The following is an 18,495-nucleotide window of genomic DNA, read 5'->3' as shown; positions in this document are numbered from 1 at the left end:
CTATGGGTTGTGTGACACTGTGCAGTAAAAAGTAATTGGTTTCTTTTAGAACTGCTGCGTACTTGGCAGCATCTGTTGTGAACTAAAAGATGAATTAATGTTCCAAATAATAGAATTTTTATTCTGTAACAAAATCAGTGCAAAAAACCCCATGCTAATTTAACACACATACAGTAAAAACTTAATTTTTTTTGTTCTCAATTTATTTTTCTCTTACACATACATCAGCTGTGGGCCTTACTGGGTCAGTGTATGTTAAGCTGTGAGTGTGTGTAATGTCCCTGGGGGGCATGGAAGGGGTAGTGCAGCAACCCCAATGCCACATGGAGTATTGGGGGTGGGGGTAGTGGTTAGGAAGGTCCCAATGGGCTCCAGAGGGAGGCGAACCTAGAATTGTTGAACCTGCAGCTCCACCAGCTGCCTGAGCAGCCCCATTATGTCCTTGTGCATCATCTCATTTTCCTGCTGGGCTGCCTGAGCCTTTCTCCTCTCGTCTCCCTTTTGTTGGGCGGTCTGAATGGGCACCCTCCAGGTCCCATGCTCATGGTCTGATGCTCCACTGGCTTTCAGGATCTCTTTGAACTCAGCCTCCTTATCTGGCTCAGGCACTCCACAGGTGTGGAGGGGGAAACCCTGCAACTGATAAAAACCACATAGGTACCAGTGTCAGCATATGTATTACAGACAATGAAAGTTAAGATGCCAAATTCCCTCTTCTTGCGCCTCTCTAGGTTTAAGCACTCCATTCTCACTTCTGCTTGGGACTGCTGAAACATGGCACCAGTGCCAGCAGTAGCCACGGCAAGTCAGGCCTGCCTCCAGTTGAGGAAATAAAAAAGGAATTGATCAGTTGCATGATTCTAGTAGAGGCAGGTCCAGATGAACCTTTAGGGGGCTTCTATGAGGGCAATAGAGCAAAACAGTGTAGCGTGGCCCAGCCCTAGCCGCGGTCAGGGTGGTGTGAACCCACGTGTGGCCAGAGCAGCCCAGCCTGTACCTAGGCACAGCTGGAGCGCTCTTCCCTTAGCCCGAACCCAGCCCCGGCCTGGACCTGCTGGGGCCAGGGCCAGGGCACCTATCCTGCAGCCCCAACCCTGGAGCTGCTGCTGCGGGGAGAGGCACCTCTCCCTCACGGCTCAGGTGTTGCTGCAGAGCAGGAGATCTTGGGGTCGGGGGGGGAGAGTCCTCGCTCCTTGCCTTAGCTCCAGAGCCTCCTCCCACACCCCAAACTCGTCATCCCCAGCCCCACCCCCCAGAGACTGCACCCCAACCCTCACATATCATCTGCATATTGATGCACATAACAAAATTAATTCTGCAGATGGATGGGAAAAATTAGCTGGAACATGGCCTAGGACCGCCCCTTGGGGCACTCCGCTTGATATCCACTGCCCATTGGAACCATTGATCACTACCCGTTGAGCCCGATGATGTAGCCAGCTTTCTATCCACCTTCTAGTCCCTTCATCCAGCCCATATGTCTTTAACTGGCTGGCAAGAAGCTGGCGGGTGGGGCTGCATGTGTATGTGCAGTACATAGCTTCCAGAAGCAAAAAGCCATGGCTTCAGCTGTTAAGCTAGACCCTATCCTGTCCCTTCTGTTTATAGTAACACAAGCCCTAACTTGATGTTATGCGATAGCTTACTCTGTTATTAATTGGAAACAGATGTACAACATTTTTCAAATTGGTCTTTAAAGGCCCCATACAGGACATGTATGAATGAGATGTACTCCTCTTGTGTTTCAAGATCAGCTGCTTTGTAAGCAAATGCCAACATCTACATGACTAGTGTGAAAACCTATACTATATTTATCACATTTCAGACAACCCTCTGTTATGGGAGGAACCCACCTTTCTCTAAGGTTTAGTAACAAAAAAGTTGATAGCTGTGAAAAAAGTTAGCTGCATGTAAACAGACAGGCTGCTGAGGTTGTACAAGCTGCCATGATGAAACTGGTTTTAATACTTAAATTGCTGACACTGGGAATTATTCAATATCTGCTACCAGAAGCTTATGCCTGGCAATATGCAGGTGACAGCAGTAAGTCAGAGACCCTTTTTCTTTCCTTTACTCTACAGCTACTACTTATAATATGCAAACAGATTGACATTCTTTTTATACTGTTGCAGGTCACAAACACATTTCTAATGTTGTGATTGTTTATCCTGCAATTCAGGGCCCCTAATTAGCATGAATGCTTTTTCCTTCTCTTGTTGTTTGAGATTAGTTTTGTTTTGGAGCCCATGTCACTGCTTTTCCTAGGGGAGTTACAGCTTGTTAGAACTTCCCCATTGCTTTCTCTCTGTGGAAAGTGATATCAGCTCTGCAAAACTCCAAGGACTCAAGTTCCCAAATAGGGGCTTGAAAAGCAAAGGCAGTTGGTGTCAAACTTGACAGAAACTGAGAGAGAGAGAGAGAAAGGATTATTATTAAAAATCAAAGGGATAGTAAGACATGACTAAAATTGTTGGTTCAATAGATCAAAGCTAAGGGAGTGAAGGCTAAGGCTAACAGAAGCTGTTAATTTTGGTTCAAGATTCCTCACACTTTTTTTTAGACCTCCAAGTTAAGGGCCAGATGCGAAGCCCAAGACAGATAATGAAGTCATTGAGCTGACTTCTGTGGATTTGAGGTCAGGCCCTACAGATCAGATCCTGAGCTGTTATCAGCTGAAGTTTGTGAAACTATGTCAACTTACATCAGCTGAAGATGTGGCCCTAAAAGGAAACATTAGTCTTTTTCTGATTGTTGCATGTAAGTTGGTGAACATAATACTTCTGTCACTCTTCATGTAAAAGATACTGGCTCTATTTGCCTTTGCTCCCCTAGGAAGATTGCAAAATAGCATCAGTCTTGGGGCATTGTAACTGAAGAGACAACATTCATCCCTGCTATTCTCTTAGGCGTTTCAACAAGTCAGGCCAGGTCTACATCTAAAATTTTGCAGCGCTGGTTGTTACAGCTGTATTAGTACAGCTGTATAGGGCCAGCGCTGCAGAGTGGCCACACTTACAGCAACCAGCGCTGCAAGTGGTGTTAGATGTGGCCACACTGCAGCGCTGTTGGGCGGCTTCAAGGGAGGTTCGGGGAACGCGAGAGCAAACCGCGGCGAAGCTGGTCTCCTTTCCCGGTTTGCTCTCTCGTTCCCCGAACCCCCGAACAAGCAGGTCTCCTTCCCTGCGGTTTGCAGGGTGGTTCCGGGAAACGCGAGAGCAAACCGCGGCGAAGCTGGTCTCCTTTCCCGGTTTGCTCTCGCGTTCCCGGAACCACCCAGCAAACCTCAGGGAAGGAGACCTGCTTGCTCGGGGTTCGGGGAACGCGAGAGCAAACCGTGGCGAAGCTGGTCTCCTTTCCCGGTTTGCTCTCGCGTTCCCGGAACCACCCAGCAAACCTCAGGGAAGGAGACCTGCTTGCTCGGGGTTCGGGGAACGCGAGAGCAAACCGGGGAAGGAGACCAGCTTGATTACCAGAGGCTTCCTCAGGTATGCTGGGATACCTGCTTATTCCACGGAGGTCAAGAAAAGCGCTGGTAAGTGTCTATATTTGATTACCAGCGCTGGATCACCAGCGCTGGATCCTCTACACCCGAGACAAAACGGGAGTACGGCCAGCGCTGCAAACAGGGAGTTGCAGCGCTGGTGGTGCCCTGCAGATGTGTACACCTCCTAAGTTGCAGCGCTGTAACTCCCTCACCAGCGCTGCAACTTTCTGATGTAGACAAGCCCTCAGTCAGCTTTAAATGGCGGTCAAGGCTCCACAGGACTCTAACCAGCCAAGACTGCTTGGTGAATGTATACCAATTGGTCACCATCACTACATCCCCTCCCTGGACCTCTAACCCAGAGTGGGGCTTGCATGTGCCTCTGTAACCTGTTTGCAACAAACCTTTTATTCTTGCTCCCCTGACTTACAGTAGCAGAATCTACCCAGGCATTAACACCTTTTTTCTCTTTAAATACAAAAGGCAAATCAGCTAAGTGAAGTGCAGAAACAACAACATGCCATGGCCTACAGCTACATTGCAAAATATAGCCTAATACAAGTGAAGGCACTTAGTTACTCTCTATTTGTTTATACATTCATTAGTAAAGACACAGTTGTGTGCAGTATGGGGGGACATCCCATGCACATAAACCAACCAATAAACTGTATTACTGAGCCAGCAGAACTGGTAATATTGCATCATTTGATCAGATTTGCAATCAAAATTTTGATTGCAAAAGTCCTGCATACATCAGGATGAAAAGCAAAGTCTTTCAGGGGGTAACAAATCGACTTCTAAACTGACACATTTTAGCCTTTTATTCCACAAAGCACTAAACTTAAAAGGTGAAACGTTAGATGAGCTATTAGGCAAAAAGCTAACAGTAAGGGTAGTTAAGTTCTTGAATGGACTTCAAAGAGTGGGTGTGGAAGCTCAAGCACTGGAATTTCTTAAGAACAGATTTGACAAACCAGGGTCAGGGCTGGCCTAGGCTTACTTGGTGCTGCCTTGGGGGTGGGGCGGGGAGGAGTGTAGCAGCATGTCTGGACTTGAAAATCTCTCCAGCCCCACATTTCTGTAAAGCAGCAGCAACAGGTAACAAATCAACCAATAAGAACTATGAGGAAAATTCTTTCCCTTGCAGAAACCTAGCACAAAGGCAATGAACCACTTACTTAAATTGCAGTTTAGCCTTCACCCAGGGCTTACATGGTAATCAGCTGATTCATGGTCCTTGCATTTCATGCTAGAGGAATGAAATCAGAGTCATATAAAATAATCAAGAAATAGGAACCAGACTATGACTTCTTAATCCAGGCAAGTATCCAAGCTTGAGACCTAATGGTGCATGAATTCCCCTGTTGCACGTCTTGCTTTTTGACAAAGAAGGTGCACTCACTCCCCCTTCAACCATCTCAAAACCTGAGTGCCTGTTACTCTAAGAGGTGCTACCCTATGGCCCACGTTCCAGTTATGAGCAGATGGGGACCAGGGAAGGCATAATGAAGTGCTGAGTGACAGCTCATGGTTCATTCAGGGCATGGAAAAAGTGGGCATGACCTTTCAGAAAGAAGCTGTAGCAAATGCTAAATATGTATATGCTCCCTTCTAATGGACAAGGCACCTTTTAAAGTGCCCCTTTGCCCCACTATACAGAAGCACAAAACTGTTATTGCTGTGGTGAGGTCCTTGCACCCTTGAGGACAACATGCCGCAGTGGTGGTGAACTGAAACGATTCCATAGTAAATGCCACACTGACATCATACTAAGAAAGCTAGGCAACCTGTAAGGGCTAGGCTGCGTGATCTGGTCCACACCATTAAGCAAATCAACACTGAGACCAAATTCAGAACTGGTGACAGCAGTTTTGACACCATTTGGTTATTCCAGTTAGCTCAGATAAAAATGTCACTTTTTCCTCTTTGAGAGACCATCTGCAAATAGCTTCTGCTGACATGGTGTGACCTCCTGATTCCTTTATTAGGCTAAATCATTCAGTGAAACAAGAGAATACCATGTGCCTTCCACTATGTGACATGTCCCACATGCCTAACAGAACTGGCTTCAGCTGGAAATGGACCACCACCAGAATCTTGAACAGATCCAGCAAAAAGCAAGTCTATAATCCAACTTATGGGCACACTCATTGACCTGAGTGAGCAAAGTGCTTTCTTGAGAGGCACTGTTGTCTACTGGCCAGAGCACTGGCTTGGGAGCAGGAAGACTAGGTTCTGTTGCTTGCTCTGCTCTGTGACTTCTCTGCCTCTTCCCTCCTTTCACACCCTTTGTTTGTTTTGCCTGTTTAGATCATAATCTCTTCTGGACACAGCTGTCTCTCACTGTTTGTGAAAACCAATGAGGCCCTGATCTTTGCTGAGGTCTGTTAGTGCTACAGTAATATTAATAACTATAAGATCAAGTCCTAGCTAAAAGTGAAAATAGATTGTTGCTGGTTTGCAGATGAAGTGAAATGTGCATGAAAGCACTTTGACAGATTGAGTCAAATTGTTTGCAGAGCTTTTTTTTTTTTTTTAAACCAACAGTGACAAAAACTCAGAATAAAGAATGTTGCTCTTTTTTAAAGAGTGAAATTTTGAAGAACTCTTTTCAGTACATACCTCCTGCTTTTCTCCCCTTTCATCAGTCTGTGCTAATACAGGATTACTCCCACACAGACACCTCACAGAAGGAAAGTGCTTTGTTAGGAAATAAAGGACTCCCCTTTGGTGGTCTGTCACGCATTGGCCAAGACAATGATTAGCAAGTACTGTACTGAAGAATTTCAGGGATGGAAACACACTAGAGTTGAGTGCAGACAATGCATCACACCTGAAGCCAAAATGACTCACTGTTCAGAAGCCTGGTGGGAGATATCAGCGTTAGCACAACCCCTCTGTGTAGCAAAAGGAGTCAAAACGGAAAGTGTCTTAGGCTTTGTATGATGGTGATACACACTGTAGCTGGACATCAGCTCATGAAGTGACTAGGTAGGGGATTTATGGACCTTTCTTTACTGCCCCAATATCTGCTTGAAGTGTGTATTAGATGACTACTTACGAAGAGCACCTGCATATCTGTTCCAGTTTGATTAATTTTGTGTACTGCAAAGATAATCCATGGCAATACTCTGCAATTGTCCCATTGCTTCTGCGAAAATGAAGGAAAAAAATCAATAATGTATAAGCACCATCATTAAATGTAGACTATTGTTCCTTAAGAAATTTTTTTAAGCTGCATTTATTGTAAAAAGAGCTATTAAAGCCTCTGAGCTTCTGAACAATAATATTTTGACTAAGACTACTCATAAGGTGTTCAGTTTTTTAAACAGATGAGAAAAAAGTGCAGTGCATCTTTTTTGAATATCCTATGGAATATGAGAGCCTTTCCACTACCAGATCAGTATTAGTGTTATTCCTAGTTTACTTTTTGCCTCAAAACACTGTGACATGCATTCTAAAAGAATGCCTTTAGGGAAGACAGATTTGTAACGGTATTTGACAGTTGAGTTGTATTCCCATGTAATCTGTATTTAGGAGCAAGTGTAGCCTACTGGTGCATGTGTGCAACAGGTCCTCCTTGGTGTCCAGTCCACAGAGGATGAGTCTGTTACAGGCCCCATTAAGGAGCTAGAGCTCTTTAGTGTCTCAGGTCCACAGTTCAACCTTTGGTACATTGCCCAAGCTGGCAGCTGTCCTAAGTGAGGCCAAATCTGGGATTCAAACAACTGTGGGCCTCAGACACTCAGGACAAGCTCAGAGGTGACGACAAAGATGGCAGCTGTCAGACAAACACATCCGTCTTATCTCCTTTGTGGGTATAAGCAGCCCTACTTGAAGAAGAAACAATGTGGTTCTTGTGAGCAGTATAAGGGGTGCTCTCATATGGGGCGAGGGTGCCCAGATATATGATTGTTTCCTGGGCTCCACTCCATGAGGAAGTGTCTGGAGCAGGTGCAGAGTTAGTAGATTTTATCAGTTATCCTCACTACCACATGTAAGCAGTGAACAAATACTACTGCAGGTTCTTGCAGCTTCCTGTAGCAGCAATGGCAAAGGGAGGGGGGGCCCATATGCCTACATCACATCACACCCTGAGCAGAGGATATAGCATCAGCTTCAGCATTACTCTAGCATATTTTGATAGAGGTTAATGAAAGAAATGCTGACAAATAATACTACTAATCAGATAGCTGTTCTAGTCTGTTTTAAAAGTGTTATATTTACATAAAGATAAAGAATAGTCCATTATAATATATACAGTTCCACAGTATTTTTATAATAAATTCCATCTTAAATTAAAAAAATGCCCATAGGTAAATATACAATTCAAATATGTCATTCTGAAAAGTTATAAAACACACAACCCCATCAATTACATCACAATTCATCAGCTAAAGAGGTGAATACAAAAACAGAGAAAACACCAGGAAGAGGTCAACTCACTCAAATTATGGGAGGCTGGACTTTTTAAAGTCCTGCATCAGTTAAAGACTTGATCCCTCTCCTTTCTGCTCCTGAACACTAAGGATGAGCGTGCCTTATCATATAAAAATAGTTTTGTTACACCAGAAATCATAGAGGAGAGCATATATCTGAAAATATGAAACATATCATAGAACAAACAACTGAATTATACTGGTAACACAAAGAACATGAATAGATGCAGCTATGAAAACAATCTTTTATTAATGGGATGTATGCATTAAAATTTCAGGCTAAACGAGTCTCTGAGGTCAGTTCACATACCCTGGTGAAGGGACCATCTAGATAAAAAGAAAACAAGAGTTTTTTTCTTTCATCCTGTTTAGCTACTGCGGTACCAAGATATTTAGAGCTGGCTAAATAGCTACAGTCTGGGATTGTTATTTATACACAAGCAAAAGCAGAATGGTAGGTGGACTGCTGGTTACAGACTTGGAATTGGATTATTTAGTAGCACACCCTGTATTCTATCGTTATGGGGTATCAAAACAGTCCTTCAGAGATACCGGCTTGAAATGAAAGACTCACACAACCAGACACACACAAACTCCGAATGAATGACATTTTTTGTATTCCATGTAGTGTTTCAGTCGGGCCCAAGACTCCTGTAGAACTATAACTTCAAAGTTAGAGAGGTATTAGCAAACAGGAAGTTGGGCAGGCCCGCAGTAAGGGTAAGTAGAAAGAAATACATTCAATTACAGAATTTCCCCCCCCCCAGTTAAATATGCATTCATGATGTCAGTTCTGAAATCCCCTATCATACAGAATAACTGCAGCAAAAGTAACAGCAAGGCAAGCTTCCATGGGTAGAATAAATCCACATGCTCCCTCCCGGTTAGACAGAGTAGTTCAGTGTCCCTATCCAATCAGTCCTTGGATGCTGTCAAGATTGACAACACGTGTGCAGTTAAAATGACCATTTGACAGTATGATGCAGATACTGTTCACTTGGAATTGGACTGAGACTATCAACCTATTTCTCATAAGCCGGTACAACTGTGAGATGATAATGGCTTGTGGTTGCAACAAACTAAGATGGTTGGATTTCAGTGAGCAACCTAGAGGTGAGCAGCACTATATCTCATGCCTGATCCCCTTAAGCCATAGCGGGTATGTCTACACACTGCAATTAAAAACCCATGGCTGGTCTGTGCCAGCTGACATGGGCTCAGGCTAACGATCTGTTTTGCCATGTAGGCATTTGGGCTCAGGCCTGAGCTCTGGAACCCTCCCACCTTGGCAGGGTCCTAGAGGCTAGACTTCAGCCCAAGCCCACCCATCTACATGCAACTAAACAGCACCTCAGCCCATGAGCCGGAGTCAAGTGTCTAATTGCAGTCTAGACATACTTTAGAGCCTAAAGCCCCTTGGAATCCGTGAAAAGATTCTTGTTGACTTGGAATCATACCCTTAGCCCCCTGAAATGTATACATTTCACATTAGCGTGCATGCAATCTTCTCTATACCTGTTTTCTCATTTTTTAAAACAAAACCACTTCCATCTTTTCCTCATATGCATCTATCATCGTCCCCATTATTGGTGCACTTGAGGTCCTTACGCTTCGGTTTTTGCCTTCATGTTATAGTGCTACTATGGCCTGACCTAAATACAGCACATGGCAGTAAATGCGAAGATTTCACCCAGAAATGCAAAGATTTCACCTGCTGATGAAATTTGCAACATTCTAGTTCAGTTATTTATATCAGTACTAAGGAAAACTCATCTTCAAGCCACTGAATAGGCTGGTAGATACTAGTCACTTGTGTAATATTTTGCTTAATGACTGTCAAGTAAGTAATTTCAAATGTATGAGCACCTGAAAACAAGAGGGTCATCTACAGTAAATAGGAAAATGTTTAAGATTACAGGAACATCCTTCTGAAAGAACTACATAAAAATTCAGTATTAAGTTCTCTTCTCAAACTACAACTCCGTTCTCTTGACTTTATAATTCACAGCATATTCAAATAATGCAAATCTGATGGAAGGCTCAGATGTAGCATGTCATCTCACCAGAAGAATCAGCATACTCCATACACAGTCTGCAATAGTCACAAACTAGGGTACAGCCATATTTCAGCTGCAAATCCCTATGCAATCCTTCTTTTAAAGTGAGTGGTTAATGCACAAATGTTTACGTCTTAAATTACCTCTGAAATAGTGCACCCTTTCTAAAGGAAAAGCACTTACAGAGTTTCATGTATCATTAACTTTTTATAGTCTTAAGTAAATAAAATGAAATAACAGTGATGCTATTTTACTGTTTCCTTTAATATGCCAGATAACTAGGTACGTCTATGGCCCTCATCACCATAGTATCAGGGCCCCCAACAACCATGCCTGAACTGTCCTCTCACACTGTAGTGAAATAGGGAGAGAGAGATATCATCCCCATTTTATAGCCAGAGACCGCAGGCCTGGAGAGATTAAGGGCTAGAGCAACAAACTGACACTTTAGGTACCTAAGTCCAAAATGTAGATCCTCAACCCCTCTGCTCAGCTGCTGCCAAATCTTGTAGGCACCTAAAGTCCTTAGAGGTGGGATTCACAAAGGCATTTAGGCACCTCACAACAACTGATTTCAATTGGAATTAGGCACCTTTGTGAATCCCGCCCTAGGTGTCTGCCAGTAAAGTTACACGTGGAACTAAAATTACTGCTGCTGGGCATGTGCACAGCCGTCTGAGTCCGGATGCCCTGTTTGTACCTAAACCTCAGCAGGGTCCTCAGACTAGGCATTGCCCTGCCTGTCTCACATGCTGGGCCTGAGCTGGGAGCCATGTTCAGAGCTTGATGCTGACTGGGCCTTGCACTAAACAATGGCAGAGGTGGTTCCCCCTCTCCCACCCTCCTTATACCTTATACTCCCTATAGCACAGCGATAAGAACACTCAGCTAGGATATAGGAATCAAATCCTCCCTCTGCCTGATGTCGAGCAAGGTCTCCTACCTCCCAGGTGAGTGCGGTAATGGTGGGGGTGTGCTGGTCTGGGACACGCTCTTGTTGGAACTGTTCTTTGTGTGAGAAAGTGTGAGTGTCTCTATGGCCCATTGCTTAAACACTTATCTGGGATACGGGAGAGGCAGGTTCAAGGTCCTGCTCCAGGGCCTATTGAATTTATTTTATAGTTTAGTTTATTTTACAATGATATATTTTATAAAATTTATTTTGAAGTGGAATAGCTTCAACAGGAGAGACTGAGAAACCAGCTCTCTAGAGTGCCCCATAACTCAGTGGTTAGTGCACTCACCTGGAGAGTGCGAGACAAGGCTTTGAATCTCCGCTCTACATCAGAGTAAGGATTTGATTCTATGTCTCCCGCATGCTGGGAGAGTGCTCTAACCAGTGGTTCTTACCCTTTCCAGACTACTGTACCCCTTTCAGGAGGCTGATTTGTCTTGCATACCCCAAGTTTCACCTCACTTAAACTACTTGCTTTCAAAAATCAGACATAAAAATACAAGTGTCACAGCACACTATTACTGAAAAACTGCTTACTTTCTCATTTATCTGTATGAAATTTTAGTTTGTACTGACTTCGCTAGTGCTTTTTATGTAGCCAGTTGTAAAACTAGGCAAATAGCTAGTTGAGTTGACGTACCCCCTGGAAGACCTCCGCATCCCCCACCCCTGGTTGAGAACCACTGGTTTAACCAGGGGGATAAAGGTTTTAAGGGAGCAGCCCCTCCTCGTATTTTTGTGAGGAAGGGGTCACGCACTAAACTCCAAGAAAGGATTCCCAACTGCGAATACCAAGCCAAGGACAGTGTCTAAGTCTGGGCTAGCATTGTGCACCTATTTCCCTTTGAGAGGCAGGGCTTAGGGCACATGCCCTCCCCTCAGCATTTCCTATTGGCTAGCTTAGCCAGATCCTGTGCAGCTGGCTGGCTTTTGCAGATGCTGTTTTAGTACCTAACTGTCCCCATCATCATATGGGGAGTCTGGGCATCTAACTCAAGACTGTGGATTTCACTAAGTGATGGGCCCCCTAAATGTCAAGTGTTGTAACACTGAGGCTATGCCCCCTTTGCAAATCTAGCCCTTAAGTGACTTGTCCAAGGTCCCCACAGTAAATATGTTGCAGAGCCAGGGACTGAATCTAGGTCTCATGAGTCTCCACCCACTGTGTTAACCCACAAGGCCGTAATTTCTTCCCTGTGTATGAGACACACCATCTTCCTTGCGCTTTTCTTTCCATTGTACAAAATAACATTTAAGGAAAGGAGAGTTCTTCTGTTCTGCTATTTGGCTGGGGCTGTGAGAGAGACAAATTGATTGAGTTACTTGTCCTGCATATCCCTTCTAAAAGTTGCTCCAGCCCCCGACAATGTTGTCAATGTGCCTGTATGCATGATGATATATCTGTCGTTCACCTTTGACTGTCTCTTAAATCAGAGACAGCCTCAAATAATCCTTGCTTCCATGTCGATATGCAAGTCTTTCTCATGGTGAGCTAATTGGACAATTCACATTGCAATTCTTCCATATAAGATTTTTACCAAAATAGCAGTTAACGCCTTGGGACTTTAATTATCACAACCAGTCATTCTGTCTGTTTACATGCTTGGGCAATTTTTATCTCAATAAGTGTAACAGTCCCATCTCTGTAACCACAATTGAAGTGGCATTCACTTTAATTTTGTACCACATTGCTGTTTCCAGGATAAAACTGGCAATAAAAACGTGAAGATCAGCTCTGACATAGTCTAACCTACATATTCTCACTAGTTGCCTGTTTCAACCTATGTGTCAAAGTTCCTCCTCTACCTTGGTGGGTCCTGCGCTTATTGGCAGATTTTGCTTGCCTCAGAGATTCAGAGTAGCTCTCAGTTTGGCCATTTTCATGGCTCAAATCTGCTGTTCACTCAGATAACCTCATCACTGGCCAGTATGGGGGAAAAAATAATAAGAACAATCCCTGCAGTTTCTGCTGATCCACCATGTGGGTCAGGGAACAGCCCAGAGACCTTCCTCTCTGATGGAACCTCCTATGTTGGATCAGGAGTTGGGGAGGTTTGGGGGGAACCTGGGCCTGCCCTCTACCCTGGGTTCCAGCCCAAGGCCCTGTGGACTGCAGCTGTCTAGCGTGCCTCCTGGAACAGCTGTGCGATAGCTACAACTCTCTGGGCTACTTCCCCATGGCCTCCTCCCAACACCTTCTTTGTCCTCACCTTCCCTCACAGGACCTTCCTCCTGATATCTGTTAATGCTTGTACTCCTCAGTCCTCCAGCAGCATGTCCTCACACTCCCAGCTCCTTACACGCACCTCACTAACTGGAGTGAGAGCCTTTTTAAACCAGGTGTCCTGATTAGCCTTAATTAATTCTAGCAGCTTCCCAGTTGGCTACAGGTGTCCTAAATTAGCCTGCCTGCCTTAATTAGTTCTAGAAAGTTCCTGAGTGTTCTGGAATAGTCCCTGTTATCTTACCTAGGGAAAAGGGACCTGCTTAACCTGGAACTAATGTATCTATCTTCGACCACTCTCTTGTAGCCCTCTGGCCTGACCGTGTCACACCTAGTACACAGTAAGAATATAAATACATTTTGCTAATGATGGAACTCTCCCAAAAGTTCTAGTCTTGGTATTCTGTGATTCCCTAGCCTTCTCTTCCCAACACAGCAAAACTTACAGTAAACTATATTCTTTAAGGTAATTTAGGTCATATATATTCCATTTTACTTGTGTTTCCTACCTAGGGAAACATCTGAAATGGGTTTCTGTTCCATAGAGTGATCTGGATACAGAGATCTATCAAAAAGAGCAAATAAGATGGTTATTAAACTGCAAAACTAACAACAAAATACTTTGTTTGGGTATAAACATTTGTATTAGGACAATTATATTTATTTATCCAGGCTCATAATTAAAAAAATATCATTTGCATTAGAGTTCTGCAGAATTTAGCTCATATGGCCCAATTTTTATATATAGCATGATTGTGCCTGGCACTATACATCTAACCCTTTTACCACTCAATTTGTTATCTTTTTTTGCGTTACGGTGGCACCAAAAAGCACCACATGGGGACCAGGGCCCCATTGTTATAAGTGCTGTACACACATGCCAAAAAGAAGGTCTGCCCCAAAGAGCTTGCAATTACAGTAAGGCATTTTTGCATGGTATTCACTATTATGCTGCCACGATGTGCTCTGATTCCATGCTTAATATGATAACTAGCTAGCTGGCTAGATAGATATGAACAAATTTTGGGGACAGATCCATGTGTATTTTCATTGTTGTGCCAAAAATCTGGTGATCTGTCATGTTTGGGACACTATGCAGGGATTAACTTTAATTTGTGTGTATGAACCTAGATGTTGCTGTATTGAAATACACCACTGGAAAGCACAAGGAGTGAGCTACAGTAGGGAAAACCGAGTGAAGATGCCTGTCTTTACAGGCTAATTCCACAAATAGCCAATAGGAAAGTGCAGATCTATTTTCCAGAAAAATAACTGGTTTCAGTTTGTTTTTCAAGTAAAAATGCTTCTTAAATGATGTAGCATTTCCAACAGAGAAAGCAAAATGACACGGTCTCTTTTCTTTCAACAATCCTAAAAGAAACTTGGAGCAGTAATATCCAAAGAGCTTCAGGATGGCTGGTGGCCTCTATTAAATGAATTGGTAAGTGGTCTGAAACCACTTCCTAATGTACCAAAACTAATGACCCCTTTTGCAGGCAGCCTGTACCAATAAAGCCAGGAGTGACTGGGCCCAAAGACTGACAACAGGGCTCCTCACCTGTAGAAATGATTCTTCTCAAACTGGCTTGAGGCTCAGTAGCAGGGTTCTCGGGGGAAACTTGCACAACTGCCACCTTTGCTGTATCCTTGCTGTGGAGAAATCCATTTTCCGGAGATATTCATGTGACAGCCCACGTCAGCACTAAAATCACTTCTACAGGAGACGACTAAAGATCAAACATCAGATATTTTCTTGGATCTTGGGTCTGTGGCTTAGGGATAGTCCCAAAGAGCTAGATTGTAACTGAAGATACAACTCTGCATAAACTGCTGTGCCTAAGGGAAGACCTGTAACTCAGACACCTCTGAGTCACTGCTCCTCCCTGCTTTCTCCTTGCTCTGTGAGTGGGGTGTGGATGGGATGGTCTATACCAGGGTCTCAAACTCCCAGCCTGCTGCCTGCGAGCCTCCCCAATGTGGCCCATGGGGCTCCAGCAGTTTTGGGGCCGAGTCTCTCCTTTGGCCCCACCTGCCGCCCCCGGGTACTCCCCCCTCGGAGGCCCCAGAAAATGGACTTCTCCATGGCAAGGATACAATAGCAGTGGCTGCTGGCCCCTCCCTGTGGCCCAGTGGTGGGGCGGGGCAGGGCGGTGCCTCCACATGCGGCCCCTGCCCTGATTGCCCCTGCGGCCAATGGGATGCTGAGGGGATGGTGCCTGGGGGCAGAAGCACACAGAGGTACTGCACCTCGACCCCCTCCCAGAGCCTGCACCTCCACCCCATCCCCACATACCCCCTCCCATCCCCAAACTCCCTCTCAGAGCCTGCGTCCTGCCTCCACACCCCTCAAACTCCCTCCCAGAGCCTGCATCCCCTCCCCACACTCCCCCAGCCCCCAAACTTCCTCCCAGAGGCTCTCTCCCCACATTCCCCCAACCCCCAAACTCCCTCCCAGAGCCTGCACCCCCTTCTCACATACCCCTTACATCCCCAAGCCCCCTCCCCCATACCCCCTTCTGCCCCCAAACTCCCTCCCAGAGCCTGCACCCCTCCCCCACACCCCCGACTCCAACTCCATCCCAGAGCCTGCACCCCAGTCCCTCCCCCAGACCTCCTCCCCCACCCAAACTCTGTCCCAGAGCCTTAGGCAGGTGTGAGGGGTGGAGGTTTTTTTTTTGGGGAGGGGGAAGGTTCTGGGCAGCATGAATGACATTGGCCATCTGGGAGGATTTGAGGACTGGCACTGGCCCTAAGGTAAACTGAGTTTGAGACTCCTAGTCTATACCAAAGTTGTGCCCGTTCCCTGCCTTTCCCAGCCAACTCTCCACCTATCTGCTGTGTGGGGAATATGTGGCCATTGCCCAAGGTCCAAGTAACCCATATAGGGGTGCAAGGTGAATTCTTACTCCCCCTTAGTCCCTTGCATGAGCATGTGGTATGAGTCACAATCCAGCCCAATGTTTTTCACATGAATTCAGCATTCTAATTCACTTGCTAACATCCAATCGTTCCCAAAACAAACAACAGGCTTTCTATCCAGCAGCCTAATATGTTAAAAGAGGTCCTCATATAAAGGCTATAGCTCTTTTACATGACATCAGCCAAGCAAAGATCAAAGGGGAAAAATTACAGAAAATAACATCTTTCACCAATCTGCCTGTTATTTAGAAAAAGCTTACTGTATAAATGTCATGGAAACAAGCTGTTCTTACAGAAAAAAGTCCAGCATATTGCATCACACTTTTCCCCTTCAATTTGAATCTTTTCAGTACAAGAGCAAAACAAAGCAAATGTTAAATGTTTAAAAGCAAATGTTTCTATGGGAGCAGTAAGATGATCTCTCTGGTTTTGCCAGGTCCTCTCTGAATCCTCTGAGATCTCTGGACAGAAAACAAACTAGTCTGACAGGTGAAGATTAAAGCATGGAAATAAATACTGCTGGGTTGTGGGGGATCAATCACTTTAGAAGGCCCTGTACCTGAAGGAGAATAAGCAGCTGTGACAATTGTGAAGATCCAATCAAAAGGGGGACTCGCGTGGGCATTGCTGCTATGGATTTGGATGTAGAGCATTTAACTTTAAAGATTTGCTTGACAACCAGTCCATACATCATTAAGCCCCTGAACGTAGGCAACCCAACAGTATCTGCTTAGCTGATCCCTAACACTATTCTTGGTGAAAGCAGGGCCCCTCCATTTCTTCTTTCCCCACCACCTTCTGAGATTCCTCCTTCATAGTGGGATCTGGAGAGCCAAAACTTTTTCTGCCCTCTATGGAATGGGCTGGCTGGCCAGCTAGAAGCCATGTCTGCTCTTTTAATCTCCCTGCAGAAGCTGCATCCTGGAAGGGTGGGCCCAGGACTGTCTCAGCAGCAGGGCTGAAGGAGACTGAAGAGTGCTAACTCAGCATCTGTTCCTCTCTTTTCTTTGCCATCCTTTGTCTACCTTGTGTATTCAGATTGTGAGCTCTTAAGGGCAGGGACTGTATCTGTGTTGGTACAGTGTCCAGCACAGCTGGAATCTCAATATACTACGGTCATAATATTTAGTCATAACAATAAGTGATGATTTCTTTAGCATTTTCTTTTCCTGTTTCTGCTGCATATTTGCAACAAACACGCTTGAGGAACATAAAACCCCAGAAGCTTTGACAAAAGCCAAGCTGGTAGAGGCTTCTGTAGCCGCCTCTCTCAAGCAAGACAGGAGGAAGACACACACAGAGACAAGGAGATGGAGCCTGGCTGGCCAAAGGATGTGAACTTATGTGGGATGAGGACCTGAATAAGCAGGAACCCTCTATTGGTTTGTACAAGTGGCAAACTGGGACTCAGAAACCAAGAATTATTCCTTGGATTGTATCCACTTCCTGAGTATTTACAAAAAACCCAAATGACCAACAGCAAATACAATTGCAATGTGGGAGTATGAAATGTAACTTTAACAGTCATTCCCAGTGAAATTTTGCCGGATAAAATTGAAGAGAAAATAAGAAACACACTGTGGCATATTGAGGGAATCACTTCCATGCAATATCACACTGCCTCCTGAGCAGCCTACTGCTCTGTGTCCCCACACTGACCAACTGCAGGGTTCCAAAGCCTTTCTAAGGGATTATGAGTTTTTCCCAGCTCTTTAAGGCCTAGATCTGATCCTGCAAGCACCTACTGAAAATAGTGCTTACTATTGCACCACAAATGGGACTCATAGTAGAAAGCACTGTGCAAGCACAATCTGGACTACAATGTGAGGTTTACCTTGAATGACGTCGGAGCAGCACCAGTGACTTCACTGAAGTTATGCTGATTCGCTAGGCTGAGGAACTGGATCCAAATCTTTGATGCAAAGCTACATAAGAATTTTCTTTTCTTTTATGTAATTTTATCAAATTTAATCTTACTTTATCTAATCTATCTGAGTCAGAGCCATACCTGATAAATCAGCAAAACAATGACATGAAAGGAGCTATGTCAGTTGATATCGGATGAGGATTTAGCCCTCTGTCTGTCTCATCTGTATATTTAATGTATCTAAATATTTCTACCATGACCATCATAAAGGTACTTGGGTGCAAAACATCTTTAGAAAGTCATCTATGTTCAGAGTTGTCAATATCTTTATGAAAAAAAACCCAAACGTTTCTTTGTACTATAATTGCTTCGAACTGAAAATATAGCAGAAGATTAACTACATTTGCAATATGGAAAACATAGTAGCAAGGGAAGCATGAAACTCAGATAAATAAGTAAGCTGCAGAAATGTGGGCTTGAAAGAACTACCATCAAGTGGATACACAATTTGTTAAACAACTGCAAATACAGAGTAACTATTAATGGAATG

General features: G+C 44.5%; 1 long non-coding RNA gene across 1 annotated transcript; it reads right to left on the bottom strand.

Annotated features, from left to right (window-relative positions):
* Positions 1 to 4,508: 4,508 nt before the first annotated feature.
* Positions 4,509 to 6,623, bottom strand: LOC127047630 (uncharacterized). Its single transcript, XR_007773430.1, has 3 exons — positions 6,546 to 6,623; positions 4,663 to 4,733; positions 4,509 to 4,562 (listed from the first exon to the last, which is right to left on the bottom strand). It is a non-coding gene; the product is annotated as an uncharacterized LOC127047630 (long non-coding RNA).
* Positions 6,624 to 18,495: the final 11,872 nt, after the last annotated feature.

Source organism: Gopherus flavomarginatus, chromosome 3, assembly GCF_025201925.1.
Source record: "Gopherus flavomarginatus isolate rGopFla2 chromosome 3, rGopFla2.mat.asm, whole genome shotgun sequence".
NCBI lineage: Eukaryota > Metazoa > Chordata > Testudines > Testudinidae > Gopherus > Gopherus flavomarginatus.
The sequence above is the reverse complement of the archived record's forward strand: the minus strand, read 5'-3'. Positions and strand labels throughout refer to the sequence as shown.